The sequence below is a fragment of the Odontesthes bonariensis genome, chromosome 11 (genome assembly GCF_027942865.1).
Source record: "Odontesthes bonariensis isolate fOdoBon6 chromosome 11, fOdoBon6.hap1, whole genome shotgun sequence".
Taxonomy (NCBI): domain Eukaryota; kingdom Metazoa; phylum Chordata; class Actinopteri; order Atheriniformes; family Atherinopsidae; genus Odontesthes; species Odontesthes bonariensis.
In genome coordinates this window covers 3,735,583-3,753,229 of record NC_134516.1, presented here as the reverse complement: position 1 = coordinate 3,753,229, position 17,647 = coordinate 3,735,583, and the positions used below count along the sequence as shown (strand labels likewise).

Genomic DNA, 17,647 nt, shown 5'->3' with positions numbered 1-17,647 from the left:
AATAACACTTTTCTTTCTTTCTTTCAGACATTTCAATGTCCAATAAACTTCAAAACAGCCTAGACGTAACGATACCGCAGCGCCGCGGATCTTCGGCCGGTCTCGGGTAGCCGGCTTCGGCCGGTGCGGAGAGCCGTTCGTGACGGGGCTGGGGTGCGGCCGGAGGACGGTCGCCCCTCCCCTATCGCGCACCGCATGTTTGTGGAGAACCTGCTGCTAAATCACTTGCAGAGGCCCTGGAGCCTGGTGACTCTTAAAAAAAATAAAAAAATAAATTACATGGAGCTCTGGTCGGGAAGGACCAGAGCTCCATGCCCGGGAAGGGCTGCTTGAGTTCGGGTGAGTGTGCCTGGACCAGGCAGCCTGGTGACTAAAAAAAAAAGTGTTTTATAGTACCAGGGGCGTGGAGCTCCAGGGGGTGCGGACTGGATCGTTAGGCCGGGGAGGGGTGCTTAAGTGTGGGTACACAGGTGTGGATGGAGGGCCTGGAGCCCGGTTCTTTTTTTTTTTTATAGTACCAGGGGCGTGGAGCTCCAGGGGGTGCGGACTGGATCGTTAGGCCGGGGAGGGGTGCTTAAGTGTGGGTACACAGGTGTGGATGGAGGGCCTGGAGCCCGGTTCTTTTTTTTTTTTATAGTACCAGGGGCGTGGAGCTCCAGGGGGTGCGGACTGGATCGTTAGGCCGGGGAGGGGTGCTTAAGTGTGGGTACACAGGTGTGGATGGAGGGCCTGGTGCTCGGTTCTTTATAATCTTTTTTTCTTCTTTTTACAATACCACGGGCGTGGAGCTCCAGGGGGTGCGGACTGGATTCTTAGGCCGGGGAGGGGTGCTTAAGTGTGGGTACACAGGTGTGGATGGAGGGCCTGGAGCTCGGTTCTTTATAATCTTTTTTTCTTCTTTTTACAGTACCAGGGGCGTGGAGCTCCAGGCGGTGCGGACTGGATTCTTAGGCCGGGGAGGGGTGCTTAAGTGTGGGTACACAGGTGTGGATGGAGGGCCTGGTGCTCGGTTCTTTATAATCTTTTTTTCTTCTTTTTACAATACCACGGGCGTGGAGCTCCAGGGGGTGCGGACTGGATTCTTAGGCCGGGGAGGGGTGCTTAAGTGTGGGTACACAGGTGTGGATGGAGGGCCTGGAGCTCGGTTCTTTATAATCTTTTTTTCTTCTTTTTACAATACCAGGGGCGTGGAGCTCCAGGGGGTGCGGACTGGATTCTTAGGCCGGGGAGGGGTGCTTAAGTGTGGGTACACAGGTGTGGATGGAGGGCCTGGAGCTCGGTTCTTTATAATCTTTTTTTCTTCTTTTTACAGTACCAGGGGCGTGGAGCTCCAGGCGGTGCGGACTGGATTCTTAGGCCGGGGAGGGGTGCTTAAGTGTGGGTACACAGGTGTGGATGGTTGGCCTGGAGCTCGGTTCTCCTTAACCCTTAGGGCCGTTTCAAAGCAGTGCGGCAAAGCGTGGCGGAACGGAAGCGATTTTCACCGGCGGAGGTGAAAATACATGGAAACAGATCTGTCCTTGCACACAGACGCAGCGGTAGTCGGGCAGTAGCGGCGCGGGAGACGCCTCCGTCCCGCGCCGCTTTTGGAAAATAGAACTCGAGCGGAATTTGGACGGCAGCGGCCGGCGGCGGCCGGCGGCGGTGTCCCGTTGAAATGGATGGGGAATGCAGACAGGGCTGGAGCGGAACTACCGCGGCCGCAGACTGTCCGGTGTGAAAAGCCAAGTAGAACACAGCGCCTGATAACTGCCGTTGTCTCGCTGCCACGCTCTGGTCTGAAATCGTCCTAACCCGGGGTCGGCTTGTTTGAGAAAGAAACCCAGGAATAGCGTTCTTTTCCGGAGTTAAGACGAAATACAGATTTTTGGTTAAAAAATGATTTGTGTGTGTTTTTTCCTTTCCTTTCAAACTTAAATGTCGGGTTTCCTTCCAAAAATAAACTGCTTTTGGTGCTTCCAATTGTTTGGTCGTTAATTAAATCACAAAAAAAAAAAAAAAAAAAACACGAACCAAACTTGCTTCTAAATAATCCAAATATTTTTCTCCAACGAAAAAGTTCCTAATCTTCTGGCATTTTGCCGTACATACCCTCAAACGACTGGTTCCTTTCTTCCTTTGTCTAACAATTTTCCGCGTGTAACGGCGACAGTGCCTGCTGTCCTCCAGCGCGCAGTGGGAAAGTTTCTCCGTGGTCCAAGTTCCAAAGTTGTCCGTAATCCAAAGTTCCAGGAGTTATTGACTAATTGTACTGGTGAAAACAGGTTTTTGGCTTTTCCTGGAGCCCAAGTCCTGTCCGTTTTTGGTAACATGTCATTTCTCCGACGCCCCTTTGGTCCGACCCGTCAATATTCCGAAAATTTCCCATTGATCCTACAGCCCGAAATGTCTTTGTTCCAGATTAAATTCACCCTTTGTTCCGACAGCTCAATGTTTGAGCCCACACGTACACACGCACGTGCACTAGCACTCCCAGGAGTCTGGGAGGAGTCTCTGCCTAAGGGGGAGCAGTCTCTCAGTGGGAGGAGTCTCTGCCTCAGGGGGAGGAGTCTGTTAGGGGGTGGAGTCTCTTAGGGGGAGGAGTCTCTGTCTTAGGGGGAGGAGTCTGTTAGGAGGAGGAGTCTGTTAGGAGGAGGAGTCTGTTAGAGGGAGGAGTCTCTCAGTGGGAGGAGTCTCTGCCTCAGGGGGAGGAGTCTCTTAGGGGGAGGAGTCTGTTAGGAGGAGGAGTCTCTGTCTCAGTGGGAGGAGTCTCTGTTTTAGGGGGAGGAGTCTCTTAGGGGGAGGAGTCTCTCGGGGGAAGGAGTCTCTGCCTTAGGGGGAGGAGTATCTCAGTGGGAGGAGTCTCTCAGTGGGAGGAGTCTCTCAGGGGGAGGAGTCTCTGTCTTAGGGGGAGGAGTCTGTTAGGAGGAGGAGTCTCTGTCTTAGGGGGAGGAGTCTCTTAGGGGGAGGAGTCTGTTAGGAGGAGGAGTCTCTGTCATTAGGGGAGGAGTCTCTGTCTCAGGGGGTGGAGTCTGTTAGGGGGAGGAGTCTCTTGGGGGAGGAGTCTCTTCCTCAGTGGGAGGAGTCTCTGCCTCAGGGGGAGGAGTCTCTCAGGGGGAGGAGTCTGTTAGGGGGAGGAGTCTGTTAGGGGGAGGAGTCTCTGGGGGAGGAGTCTCTTAGGGGAAGGAGTCTGTTAGGGGGAGGAGTCTCTCAGGGGGAGGAGTCTCTTAGGGGGAGGGGTCTGTTAGGGGGAGGAGTCTCTGGGGGAGGAGTCTGTTAGGGGGAGGAGTCTTTTAGGAGGAGGAGTCTCTGTCTTAGGGGGAGGAGTCTGTTAGGAGGAGGAGTCTCTGTCATTAGGGGAGGAGTCTCTGTCTCAGGGGGTGGAGTCTGTTAGGGGGAGGAGTCTGTTAGGGGGAGGAGTCTCTGGGGGAGGAGTCTGTTAGGGGGAGGAGTCTTTTAGGAGGAGGAGTCTCTGTCTTAGGGGGAGGAGTCTCTTAGGGGGAGGAGTCTGTTAGGAGGAGGAGTCTCTGCCTCAGGGGGAGGAGTCTCTCAGGGGGAGGAGTCTGTTAGGGGGAGGAGTCTGTTAGGAGGAGGAGTCTCTGCCTCAGGGGGAGGAGTCTCTTCCTCAGGGGGAGGAGTCTCTTAGGGGGAGGAGTCTCTCAGGGGGAGGAGTCTCTTAGGGGGAGGAGTCTCTGCCTCAGGGGGAGGAGTCTCTTAGGGGGAGGAGTCTGTTAGGGGGAGGAGTCTCTTAGGGGGAGGAGTCTCTGCCTCAGGGGGAGGAGTCTCTTGGGGGAGGAGTCTCTGCCTTAGGGGGAGGAGTCTCTTGGGGGAGGAGTCTTTTAGGGGAGGAGTCTTTTAGGGGAGGAGTCTCTCAGGGGGAGGAGTCTCTCAGGGGGAGGAGTCTCTGCCTTAGGGGGAGGAGTCTGTTAGGGGGAGGAGTCTTTTAGGGGGAGGAGTCTGTTAGGGGGAGGAGTCTCTGTCTTAGGGGGAGGAGTCTCTTAAGGGGAGGAGTCTCTTAAGGGGAGGAGTCTCTGTCTTAGGGGGAGGAGCCTGTTAGGGGGTGGAGCCTGTTAGGGGGAGGAGTCTCTGTCTTAGGGGGAGGAGTCTCTTAAGGGGAGGAGTCTTTTAGGGGAGGAGTCTCTCAGGGGGAGGAGTCTCTCAGGGGGAGGAGTCTCTGCCTTAGGGGGAGGAGTCTGTTAGGGGGAGGAGTCTTTTAGGGGGAGGAGTCTGTTAGGGGGAGGAGTCTCTGTCTTAGGGGGAGGAGTCTCTTAAGGGGAGGAGTCTCTTAAGGGGAGGAGTCTCTGTCTTAGGGGGAGGAGCCTGTTAGGGGGTGGAGCCTGTTAGGGGGAGGAGTCTGTTAGTGGGAGGAGTCTCTGTCTTAGGGGGAGGAGTCTGTTAGGAGGAGGAGTCTCTGTCTTAGGGGGAGGAGTCTCTTCCTCAGTGGGAGGAGTCTCTGCCACAGGGGGAGGAGTCTCTTCCTTAGTGGGAGGAGTCTCTGCCTCAGGGGGAGGAGTCTTTTAGGAGGAGGAGTCTCTTCCTTAGTGGGAGGAGTCTGTTAGGGGGAGGAGTCTCTTCCTTAGTGGGAGGAGTCTCTTAGGGGGAGGAGTCTGTTAGGAGGAGGAGTCTCTTCCTCAGTGGGAGGAGTCTGTTAGGGGGAGGAGTCTCTTAGGGGGAGGAGTCTGTTAGGAGGAGGAGTCTCTTCCTCAGTGGGAGGAGTCTTTTAGGGGGAGGAGTCTCTTGGGGGAGGAGTCTCTTGGGGGAGGAGTCTCTTGGGGGAGGAGTGTCTGCCTCAGTGGGAGGAGTCTTTTAGGGGAGGAGTCTCTCAGTGGGAGGAGTCTCTGCCTCAGTGGGAGGAGTCTCTGTCTTAGTGGGAGGAGTCTCTTAAGGGGTGGAGTCAGTTAGGGGGAGGAGTCTGTTAGGGGGAGGAGTCTCTGCCTCAGTGGGAGGAGTCTCTGTCTCAGGGGGAGGAGTCTCTTAAGGGGAGGAGTCTGTTAGGGGGAGGAGTCTGTTAGGAGGAGGAGTCTGTTAGGGGGAGGAGTCTTTTAGGGGGAGGAGTCTGTTAGGAGGAGGTGTCTGTTAGGGGGAGGAGTCTGTTAGGGGGAGGAGTCTCTCAGTGGGAGGAGTCTCTTCCTCAGTGGGAGGAGTCTCTGCCTCAGGGGGAGGAGTCTGTTAGGAGGAGGAGTCTGTTAGGGGGAGGAGTCTCTAAGGGGGAGGAGTCTGTTAGGAGGAGGAGTCTGTTAGGGGGAGGAGTCTTTTAGGGGGAGGAGTCTGTTAGGAGGAGGAGTCTGTTAGGGGGAGGAGTCTGTTAGGGGGAGGAGTCTGTTAGGAGGAGGAATCTGTTAGGGGGAGGAGTCTTTTAGGGGGAGGAGTCTGTTAGGAGGAGGAGTCTGTTAGGAGGAGGAGTCTGTTAGGGGGAGGAGTCTTTTAGGGGGAGGAGTCTGTTAGGGGGAGGAGTGTCTTAGGGGGAGGAGTCTCTGCCTCAGGGGGAGGAGTCTGTTAGGAGGAGGAGTCTCTTGGGGGAGGAGTCTCTCAGGGGGAGGAGTCTCTGCCTCAGTGGGAGGAGTCTCTTAAGGGGAGGAGTCTGTTAGGGGGAGGAGTCTCTTAGGGGGAGGAGTCTCTTAAGGGGAGGAGTCTGTTAGGGGGAGGAGTCTGTTAGGGGGAGGAGTCTCTTCCTCAGTGGGAGGAGTCTCTGCCTCAGGGGGAGGAGTCTGTTAGGAGGAGGAGTCTCTTCCTTAGTGGGAGGAGTCTCTTGGGGGAGGAGTCTGTTAGGGGGAGGAGTCTCTTGGGAGAGGAGTCTCTCAGGGGGAGGAGTCTCTGTCTTAGGGGGAGGAGTCTCTTAAGGGGAGGAGTCTGTTAGGGGGAGGAGTGTCTTCCTTAGTGGGAGGAGTCTCTTGGGGGAGGAGTCTGTTAGGGGGAGGAGTCTCTTGGGGGAGGAGTCTCTCAGGGGGAGGAGTCTCTGTCTTAGGGGGAGGAGTCTCTGTCTTAGGGGGAGGAGTCTCTCAGGGGGAAGAGTCTCTTGGGGGAGGAGTCTCTCAGGGGGAGGAGTCTCTGTCTCAGGGGGAGGAGTCTGTTAGGGGGAGGGGTCTCTTAGGGGGAGGAGTGTCTGCCTCAGGGGGAGGAGTCTGTTAGGGGGAGGAGTCTCTTAGTGGGAGGAGTCTCTGCCTCAGTGGGTGGAGTCTTTTAGGGGGAGGAGTCTATTAGGGGGAGGAGTCTCTGCCTCAGTGGGAGGAGTCTCTCAGTGGGAGGAGTCTGTTAGGGGGAGGAGTCTCTGCCTCAGTGGGAGGAGTCTCTGCCTCAGTGGGAGGAGTCTGTTAGGGGGAGGAGTCTCTGCCTCAGTGGGAGGAGTCTTTTAAGGGGAGGAGTCTCTCAGTGGGAGGAGTCTCTCAGGGGGAGGAGTCTCTGTCTCAGGGGGAGGAGTCTCTCAGGGGGAGGGGTCTCTGTCTCAGGGGGAGGAGTCTCTCAGGGGGAGGAGTCTCTGTCTCAGGGGGAGGAGTCTCTCAGGGGGAGGAGTCTGTTAGGGGGAGGAGTCTCTTAGGGGGAGGAGTCTCTGCCTCAGGGGGAGGAGTCTCTCAGGGGGAGGGGTCTCTTTCATTAGGGGAGGAGTCTGTTAGGGGGAGGAGTCTCTTAGGGGGAGGAGTCTGTTAGGGGGAGGAGTCTGTTAGGGGGTGGAGTCTGTTAGGGGGAGGAGTCTGTTAGGGGGAGGAGTCTGTTAGGGGGAGGAGTCTCTGGGAAGGAGTCTGTTAGGGGGAGGAGTCTGTTAGGGGGAGGAGTCTCTCAGGGGGAGGAGTCTGTTAGGGGGAGGAGTCTATTAGGGGGAGGAGTCTCTCAGTGGGAGGAGTCTCTTAGGGGGAGGAGTCTATTAGGGGGAGGAGTCTCTCAATGGGAGGAGTCTCTGCCTCAGTGGGTGGAGTCTGTTAGGGGGAGGAGTCTCTGCCTCAGTGGGAGGAGTCTGTTAGGGTGAGGAGTCTGTTAGGAGGAGGAGTCTCTGTCTCAGGGGGAGGAGTCTCTTGGGGGAGGAGTCTCTTGGGGGAGGAGTGTCTGCCTCAGTGGGAGGAGTCTGTTAGGGGGAGGAGTCTCTCAGGGGGAGGAGTCTGTTAGGGGGAGGAGTCTCTGCCTCAGTGGGAGGAGTCTGTTAGGGGGAGGAGTCTCTGCCTCAGTGGGAGGAGTCTTTTAGGGGGAGGAGTCTCTCAGTGGGAGGAGTCTGTTAGGGGGAGGAGTCTCTGCCTCTGTGGGAGGAGTCTCTGTCTCAGTGGGAGGAGTCTCTTAAGGGGTGGAGTCAGTTAGGGGGAGGAGTCTTTTAGGGGGAGGAGTCTGTTAGGGGGAGGAGTCTCTGCCTCAGTGGGAGGAGTCTCTTAAGGGGAGGAGTCTTTTAGGGGGAGGAGTCTGTTAGGAGGAGGAGTCTGTTAGGAGGAGGAGTCTTTTAGGGGGAGGAGTCTCTGCCTCAGTAGGAGGAGTCTTTTAAGGGGAGGAGTCTCTCAGTGGGAGGAGTCTCTCAGGGGGAGGAGTCTCTGTCTCAGGGGGAGGAGTCTCTTAAGGGGAGGAGTCTTTTAGGGGGAGGAGTCTGTTAGGAGGAGGAGTCTGTTAGGAGGAGGAGTCTTTTAGGGGGAGGAGTCTGTTAGGGGGAGGAGTTTGTTAGGGGGAGGAGTCTCTGGGGGGGGAGTCTCTGCCTCAGTGGGAGGAGTCTTTTAGGGGGAGGAGTCTCTCAGTGGGAGGAGTCTGTTAGGGGGAAGAGTCTCTGCCTCAGTGGGAGGAGTCTCTGTCTCAGTGGGAGGAGTCTCTTAAGGGGTGGAGTCAGTTAGAGGGAGGAGTCTGTTAGGAGGAGGAGTCTGTTAGGGGGAGGAGTCTGTTAGGGGGAGGAGTCTGTTAGGAGGAGGAGTCTTTTAGGGGGAGGAGTCTGTTAGGAGGAGGAGTCTGTTAGGGGGAGGAGTCTCTTAGGGGGAGGAGTCTGTTAGGGGGAGGAGTCTGTTAGGAGGAGGAGTCTGTTAGGGGGAGGAGTCTGTTAGGAGGAGGAGTCTGTTAGGGGGAGGAGTCTCTTAGGGGGAGGAGTCTGTTAGGGGGAGGAGTCTTTTAGGGGGAGGAGTCTGTTAGGGGGAGGAGTCTCTTAGGGGGAGGAGTCTGTTAGGGGGAGGAGTCTCTTAAGGGGAGGAGTCTGTTAGGGGGAGGAGTCTTTTAGGGGGAGGAGTCTGTTAGGGGGAGGAGTCTGTTAGGGGGAGGAGTCTTTTAGGGGGAGGAGTCTCTGCCTCAGTGGGAGGAGTCTCTTAAGGGGAGGAGTCTGTTAGGGGGAGGAGTCTTTTAGGGGGAGGAGTCTCTGCCTCAGTGGGAGGAGTCTCTTAAGGGGAGGAGTCTGTTAGGGGGAGGAGTCTTTTAGGGGGAGGAGTCTGTTGGGGGGAGGAGTCTGTTAGGGGGGAGTCAGTGGGAGGAGTCTCTGCCTCAGGGGGAGGAGTCTGTTAGGAGGAGGAGTCTCTTCCTTAGTGGGAGGAGTCTCTGTCTCATCGTGTCTTCCTGTGACAGTCAGCTGGTTTTTCAGGAGAGTTTGCAGCTTCTGCATCCTGAGCAGCAGAAAGGCTGAAAGCAGAAAGTTGTTGGAGCCTCAGAAGAGTCTTAATTCTACCTAAACACATGTTACAGTGGAGAAGTTCATCATGCATCATGTGTGTGTTCCACAGACCTTATTGTGTGTGTTTATTCATTCATATCTGCCATGAAGAAGCGCTGGGAAATGAAACGGCCGTTATTACTGCCCTCTAGCGGTTAAACCGCACAGCTACATCAAGCAAAGCTTCATGATTTAACCGGAAGTCAGATCACCAGCACCATGGTACAGCGAGAACTATAAAGTCTGCTCCGTTTCAATTTACTGTCACATGTAGCCACGTTTTAGCACCACATTCACTCATTCTCTGCTTAACCTTTAAACCAAATATAACCGGAGCTAACACAGATGCTAGCTAACTGCTCCTAACTAGCTAGCGTTAACTGTAGCTTAGTTTACACTTGAAGATAAAACCTGCGCCTTTCACACAAAGAGGCCACCAACTTATTTACATTCAGTCACTCCCGAGTAAAACAAGTTTCAGCTGTTAACAGATCAAACAGCTTTATATTACGTCTGTGAGGTGCAGCACAGCGTTAACAGCGTTTTATTGTGAAAGGTCTCACCGGAAGTGTCAGTCAGTTGTAACATCTCCAGCTTTACCTTTTCTGTAGATACCACCTGTGGCCACTAGAGGGCAGAAACGCCCTGCTCACAGCATAAAGACTGAATCTGCAGACTGCAGCTGGCTGCCTTCATCATATGAACAAAATGACTTTGGAACAGATTTCCCTCCATTTCAGACACAACGGGACAACAATGCTGTCAGCAAAACATTCAAACTGACACAGTACAACAATCTTTAGGAGAAGTTTAGTTTGAAACTGATCTATCTATCTATGACAGTGTTGTTAAAGTATTAATATGACTGCTCTTTTCCATCATAAAACTTAATTTCATAAAGATTTCCCACATTTCAATGTAGTGATGGGATACTCTCCAAAGCACGTCCCAAATCATTGTGAAAAAGGCTAAAAGTCCAGAAGTCTCCAAGGCCAAACATTTATTTTTCTTTCTTTCTCTCTAAATAAATTCTAATAACCCAAACAGCCAATAAACTAACATTCAGTGTGAAACAGTGCAAAATTATAATAAAATGTATGAAACTGTGCACAAATAGAACATTTAAATAACCTGAACTATAGTGCAAAGTAATAATATTCTAACATTCAACTCTGCACCATTAGAATAAAATAATTATGTACAGAATGTAGGAACTCCCGCTTCCTTCAAAATAAAGCCGAGAGGGAGAGAGAGCTGTGAGCTGTGAGTCGGTAAAACAAATCCTGGAAACATAAATACTGTTGGAGCTGTTTATTCCTGATCTTCATTACTTTGAATTTGGTTCAAATGTATTCTTAGTTTACTTTATATTTTGGGGGGTTATTGACAGAGTTTATTTGTAGGTTAGTAATTGTTAGTTTTGTGTTTCTTTGTTTCTTTGTTAGACAGGAAGAACTGTGGGCCCATCTCCTGTAAGCACAGGGACTGGTATAGCACCAGGATGGGCTGGGCGGGGGCCGGTGGCTTTTACCAGAGCAGGAGAAGCAGCAGAGGACAAAGAAAAGTTACACCTGTGCTATTTGCTTGTTGGGTTTATATGTTTGAGTTGTAAACCACGTCCCGGAGAGATGTTCCAACAGTGGAAGGAGTGTTGCTGTGTTGTAGAGGGGCGGGGCCTTATTCAGACCATCAGCCCACAGCAGCAGAGCTCCTCAGCTGCCTGTTACTCAGAAGATGACGTCATGCAGCTGCTGAATAAGGCTTCGGAGGTTTGGATGAGACCCAACGCTGGAAGTTTCCTTTCTCGCTGCCCTTGAGTTAACGCGGCCAGTGAGGTGTGCAGAGTGTTCACATGATGTTCCCACGTGTTTCAGATGCTGCAGCGACGCTTTCACATCACCTGCTTCACTGCATGCAAACACGGCACGTTGCAGGCAAATGGAGCGCATTATGGAAGCTGTCTGTGCTGGAGATGTTTCTTTAATGTTTATTCTCTTTGGAAAGGCTTTGTATCCTGTGAAGTTCACTTTATGATTTGTTTGTTTTCATTTCTCCAGTTCTCACAGACTGACCACAGTGTTGTGCAGATAAACGCCCGTGCATGAGAGGAAGGACTTGTGTTGGTGATTCCAACTGAAGGGAGCAACACTCAGGTTCAGCCTCGGTGAACACCTTTACTTTCTCTCACAGCCGGCTGTGTTTCTCACTGACTGATTCCATCTGAGTTATGAAGCCACAGCAGGAAACCCTGAAAAGATGTGGAAAACATCTGGATGGAACTGATGTGTGTGTTCAGAAAGCCTGAACTCCTAAAGGTCCATGTGGTGACCATGTGTTCTGATGGTGCTGTATGAGTTTTATAAACTCTGAGGTGGAGAACAGAAGCTGTGAACATTACCAGCGGCTCTGCTGCCGTTCCTCCAGAAACACTTCCGCTGCTCCGGCTGCAGGAGCCAGTAGCAGCTCTGTCCGTCTCTGACGTCACGAGCAATAACCAATGGGAGGGTTTGGAACAGGCCCCGCCCCCTGATGGGCTGAAGCACAGAGATGAATCCAGAGAGCTCTCTGTTAAAGACACCTTTATGCCCACTGAATCCAGTCTGAGGAGAACTCTGAAATGTTCCAGCTGACAGGAAAGTTAGCTCCATGTTTTAAGGGTTAGCTGCAGCAGAAAGTTTCAGGCTTTGGAGGAGCAGACAGGAGTCCAGCAGCTGAGGAGTGAACCCCAAAAACCCCTTCAGCACGCCTAAAAGGCCACCTGCAGAAACTCCAGTGTCCGCTACATCTGGGATGTTTCCTCTGCTGTAGTTGGTGTCGAGCAGCCGCTTAAAGCAGCAGCTGACGCCTTCGCTCTCAGCCACCAGACTCCACTGAGAAACACATGTTTTTTTTTACCAGTTAGCAGTTTCAGTTGTCAGTTGGTCAAGGTGGGAGAACTCGGGCTGCTTCACCTCCTTCGGCTTTTCCTCTGCCACACACAGGCATGATGGGAAATGTGCCGGCCCAGTCTCTTCCTCTCTTCTTTCTTTACTTCATTTATTATTATTATTACAACTCATCAGTGCTGAGAAGAATATAGTATCAGCTGTCTTTTGGCCTCTCGCAGGGACCCAGAATTCAATGGGAGAATCCATTCAAAAGCCCCTAACCAGCCCCAAACTCTGAGAAACTCTGTTAATAACTCTGTTATTTTATTCTCCAAAGATGGACTTTTTGAAGGGAAAACTCTTGCTTTAGTAAGTTTTCATTCACCTGCTTTTTCTTTCCTTTTACTAACAATGTCGGCCAGAGTTGGGGCTGAAAATATTTCTCCAACAAAGACTCTGATATTTGGCTTTATTTGACCAAACTTACCTGCCGCTCAAATTACAATCAGTCTGATTAAGATCCAAGCAAAGCTATGCCACCTGCTTACAGTGTTGAAACACAACTCAGAAATGCACATTTCACAGACCAAAGATGGGATGAAACTGAAACCTTAAGTATGAAAACGGATCACTTTGTGTTTCTTTATGTTTGCTCCTGTTTAGCAGCCACGTATGATGGGACGTGCCGTACTTTAAATGCTACAGAAGCTCAGCTCGTGGCATCACTCACCCACAGGAACTACAGCTCAAAGCTGTTTTCAGTCTTTTTTTTGCTAATATTCTTCATTGGAGCTTTTATTTTCACACACTTGGCTTCTATTTATTCGGACGTGCTGCAGCGTGGAGATAAAACTATTTCCGGTGCAAATAAAAGCACAATTCAGTCAAATTCAGTTCAGTTTTATTTTGACATGATATTTATAAATCACAACAAACATCATCTTAGGAGGCTTCTAAAGGTAAAGTCCTGAATTACAGCACTGATGGCAAAGCCCAGACATCCACTTATAGTTCAGGGTATCAAGCACACATTTCAGAAATATGCTTTCATGTTGACAAGCAAACTGCAAATTATTTCATCTCATTTTTAAACTTTTTTTTTTACATAGAAATTCTGCATTAAAAGTATCAGTTTGTCACATGTGCAGCAAACTAACTGCAGCTGACAGCAACTGAATGGTCTCAGTGTGAAGCTTTGGCTGGAAACACACAGAAAAACAACTTCCTGGAAGAATGGCAGCTTCCATCTTTAAAGGACCGGAAGAGGAAGAAGTTTCCAAGGAATCATTCAGAAGAGTTTCACACAGAAACTGACTGAGTCCATGAATCTGAAAAGGTGTTTCTGAGTGAAAGAGACAGACATGAACAGCCTGAACTATCTGTTCAGCAGGGATTCTCTGACAGGAGGACACTCTGTGTACTCAGCACAGAGACAACCAGGAACCAGGTGAACTGTACAAGAGCCCAAATCCAGGAAGCAGAGGTTCTTCAGTGAATGTGGTGCTGAAGGTGTGGAGGTGGATCAGTGTGTCAGAGGAGACTCTGTAGAAGGACAGAGTGCCAGCAGGACGGTCCACATACACTGCTGCTCTCTGAGGGCCATATAACTTGGCCATGAATTTGTCAAAGAGAGGAGGAGGAGAGGAGGAGGAGGAGGAGGAGGAGGAGGAGGAGGAGATGGATGTTACTCTGTTATTGTGCCTGACAGAGTATTTACCTCCATCAGAGCAGGTCATACTCCAGGACTGATCATTCCCTCCAAACACACAGTCTCTGTAGTCTCCTACATTGCCTTCTCCTCTCCTGCTGATTCCTCTGTAACTCACTGATATATAAACCTCTCCTCTCCACTCGACCTCCCAGTAACAGCGACCAGTCAGAACATTTCTACACAGCAGCTGAGGACAGTCATCAAACCTGTCTGGATGATCAGGATATGACTGATCCTCCTCCACACGTGTCACCTTCCTGTTGCTGTCAGACAGTTTCAGGTTCCTGCTCACTGTGTTTGTGTCGATTGTGAGTTGGCAGGAATCTGATGGAGAGAACAAACACAGTCCAGCTGCAGTTATTGATCCATCATCTGTTCACTTTGATCAATGAGTGATGTGACAGTGTGGCGATGGCTGGATGTCATGAATCAGATGAAGAACACACTCACACTTCCTCAGCCCTGGTGTCAGCCATCGTTCTCCAGCAGGCTCCACCCTGAAAGCAGGAAAATAACTGTCACATGTTTCAGGACTCCAGAAATAGCATCTAGAATGAGCCGGTCCCATTCCAGCTGATGCTGGAGGAACGGTGGAGCACATGCTGCCAGTCATAGCCATATATTCTGCTTATGTCCCAAAGTAAAGACACTCTGGGGAGAGGTATCTGATGCTCTGTACCTCGGGATGCTGCTGTGGCTCTATTAGGAGTGATGCCTAAAGGGCTGAATGGGAGGCCAGAGAAACATCTGTACATATATTACTCACAGCAGCACTGAGCTGCAGAACTATTAGATGGCTGAACCCCCCCTTCATATAACATCTGGATCCAGAAGGTTTGGGGCCTCCATCAGATGGAGCACATTACAGATCTATGAAGGCTCCTAAAGTCCATCTTTACTAACCGCTGGAGTCCTGTCGGCTCTTTATGAACACAATGAGACTGCTTAGCCTTCCTGCTCTGCCACCTGTTTCCCATCATCCACACAGAGCCTCACAATGTTTCAGTGCTGCTCTCCTCAGCACTTATTTCTGTGTGGGCTTGTACATATGAATGTCTGAATGTGTATATTTGATTTAACATATTTAATGTGGCCCTGTGATGGATGGCGACCTGTCCAGGGTGAACCCCGCCTCTGGCCCCGCTGGGAGGGGCTCCGGCCCCCCCGCGGCCCCCCCGACGGATTCAGCGGGTGCAGAAGGTGGATGGATGGATGTTTCATGCATTTCATTGGGAGTGGATATTTGTTCTGTTGGTCTCTTGTTTGCTTTTGATCTTAATTTGGATATAATGTGTGTAATTATCATCTCCAGCTGGATAGAGAAAAGTGTAGAAACTGAACGTCGGCGCTGAAAACCCAATAAAAAACAAGTTCAAACTAAATGTTTTCTGCAGTCAGATGATGGAGATGATGAAGTTTCTGTCTCTGAATTCAACTCTTCACCTTTGGAAGAGTTTTCACTTTGATTTTTCTCTCCTTTCTGAAGCCAAATATGAGCTTTAAACACTGAGCTGAACTCTCTTCAGTCTCTGACATCATGGTCTCTCCTGATGGTCACATTGTTTCTGCTGACTCCTCTCAGAAGGTTTCAGGGCAGCCAAACATCCAGATCCTCTCTCAGGACGCAGGTCTAACCCACATGTACGCATTTCCAGATGTACGCTGAACATGGTTCTAGAAATCTTTGTGCTAAGCTAGGCTAACATGTCCTGGACCCATCTCTGTGTCTGATCCAGGGTCAGAGGACCAACAGACACTTCTCACTGTTGTTCCTGCAGATGTTCTCCTTGGAGACCTCCTCCACAAACATCTGCTGTTCATGTCCAACCAGCGTTGGTGCTGTGAGCAAAGGAAACAGGCTCCTACATGTGTGATTGTTCATGTAACACTCAGCAGGAAGCAGAAGCACAGGGCTGAGTGCAGCACAGAGAACATGTTCCCAGCTCTGCCTCCTCTGTCAGACACTGTGGGTCATCAGGTGGGAATCTGAAGGTATGAGGTAACTTTGCACCCGTGTAAAACCCGTCCTTACCTCTGTGGGGTCGGACATCTTGAACTCCCGGCCGTCTCCGGTCCAGGAGAGGAACGTGTTGCAGGTGGAGTCCAGAAGAAGCTCCAGTAAAAACTGCCACAACTGGATGGGACCAGAACCGGAAAAACGTATGAACAAACTGATAAATGTGGTCACAGAAGTTTGCATCAACGTGTAATAATCAGTGTTTGTTCAAATATATTAAAAAAATAGGGCTGGGCGAGTTAACTCGTTACTATCGCGTTAACTTGTCAATTATTTAACGCCGATGAATATTTTATCTCACATTACTCTTTTTTTTTTTTTTTTTTTTTTTAAATGTAAAAATAATTATTTATTTTTTTTACATTTAAAAAATGACTTTACATTTTGGCCAGTCTCCTCATCAAGTTTACATTTTTTTCTAAACTTGTAAATGGAGACAATCTCCCAAAGAAATTATTTTTAACAGTCTTTAGGCAGGAATTTTCTCAAATCTCCACTTGTAAAATTAGAGCATTCTCTAGGTAACACAGTAACATCTTTTAACATGTAATCAATTTTAACAACAATTTCAATATGAAATAATGCATACATTTTACTAAATAACATCATGAATTAAACGCTTGCCGACGATCTTGCTAGCAAACATTCTTGCTAGCAAACATTCTTGCTAGCAAACATTCTTGCTAGCAAACATTCTTGCTAGCAAACGTTCTTGCTAGCAAACATTCTTGCTAGCAAACATTCTTGCTAGCAAACGAACTTTTTCTTTTTTTCCTCTCTTTGCTTTAAAAGATACAAAATAGTGCAAAAACATGTTTTTTTTTTAAAATACTTTGTTTTTTAAATACGCTAGCAAACGATATTTTTTTCCTTTTTTTCCTCTCTTTGCTTTAAAAGATACAAAAATAGAGCAAAAACTTTTTCTTTTTTTTTTAATACTTTATTTTTTAAATACGCTAGCAAACGATCTTGCTAGCCATTAGCTTCACATATCATTGATATCACTCACCGGAGTTTCCACAGTAAGCTACCATTATCCAGCCCCGTCAATGTCAGCGATATACACCATGCAGCACTCCCTCTCGCACACTTTATCCTCGATTCTTTTTTTCTTTAGAATTTCCTCTGTGCTTTGCATCTCACCGCTCACATGGCTGGGCTCTCTCCTTATGCTCGGTTTGTTTTTTCCTTCCGCGTGCTTGTCCCTCACACACAAGCGCCGCCAAGGATCAAACATTCACTGGCGCAGCATTAATCTATGCGTGAGCCGTAGCTACACTTTCAGTGTGCGGGTCCCACCTTCACCCACAGCTCATCGCCCACTTCAGTCTGATGCCAAATCGCGTGCTGATAAATTTCAACTTGTTTAGCTTTTCAAACAACTATTCAAACTATAACTTTCATACAGTTTAACTGCCAGAAAGAAATGATCCCTTAAAATGTAGGAAAACGTGTCCTCTTTCACACAAAGTCACGCTCATTGAGCTCTGCCGCACATTTTTCTTACAAATTGCCTCTGAGCCCAGAGGTCGCCTCTACTTTCTGAACAGCGAGCGTTTGTTGGAGACAGTGGAGCGCAGCCTAAGTCATAGTGCAATTTTAAGCAGCCAAAGTGAGCGCGCACCTGTCAGAGACACAGGCGAGCCGCACGCGCTCCTGTTCCCGGGGCAACGCCTCGTTAGCCGGCTGTCACACATCAGCAGTGACGTCAGCATGCTGAGAGACACCACGGGTCAGACTTTGCTCAAAATAAAGTTCCAAAAAGTCACAAAAATAACACTTTTCTTTCTTTCTTTCAGACATTTCAATGTCCAATAAACTTCAAAACAGCCTAGACGTAACGATACCGCAGCGCCGCGGATCTTCGGCCGGTCTCGGGTAGCCGGCTTCGGCCGGTGCGGAGAGCCGTTCGTGACGGGGCTGGGGTGCGGCCGGAGGACGGTCGCCCCTCCCCTATCGCGCACCGCATGTTTGTGGAGAACCTGCTGCTAAATCACTTGCAGAGGCCCTGGAGCCTGGTGACTCTTAAAAAAAATAAAAAAATAAATTACATGGAGCTCTGGTCGGGAAGGACCAGAGCTCCATGCCCGGGAAGGGCTGCTTGAGTTCGGGTGAGTGTGCCTGGACCAGGCAGCCTGGTGACTAAAAAAAAAAGTGTTTTATAGTACCAGGGGCGTGGAGCTCCAGGGGGTGCGGACTGGATCGTTAGGCCGGGGAGGGGTGCTTAAGTGTGGGTACACAGGTGTGGATGGAGGGCCTGGAGCCCGGTTCTTTTTTTTTTTTATAGTACCAGGGGCGTGGAGCTCCAGGGGGTGCGGACTGGATCGTTAGGCCGGGGAGGGGTGCTTAAGTGTGGGTACACAGGTGTGGATGGAGGGCCTGGTGCTCGGTTCTTTATAATCTTTTTTTCTTCTTTTTACAATACCACGGGCGTGGAGCTCCAGGGGGTGCGGACTGGATTCTTAGGCCGGGGAGGG

At 50.3% G+C, this 17,647-nt stretch overlaps 1 long non-coding RNA gene across 1 annotated transcript; it reads right to left on the bottom strand.

The window, feature by feature from the left end:
• Positions 1–13,095: 13,095 nt before the first annotated feature.
• On the bottom strand, positions 13,096–16,581 carry LOC142391492 (uncharacterized). The gene is made up of 4 exons (XR_012770579.1): positions 16,180–16,581; positions 15,186–15,287; positions 13,604–13,650; positions 13,096–13,477 (listed from the first exon to the last, which is right to left on the bottom strand). It is a non-coding gene; the product is annotated as an uncharacterized LOC142391492 (long non-coding RNA).
• Between the last annotated feature and the right edge of the window lie 1,066 nt (positions 16,582–17,647).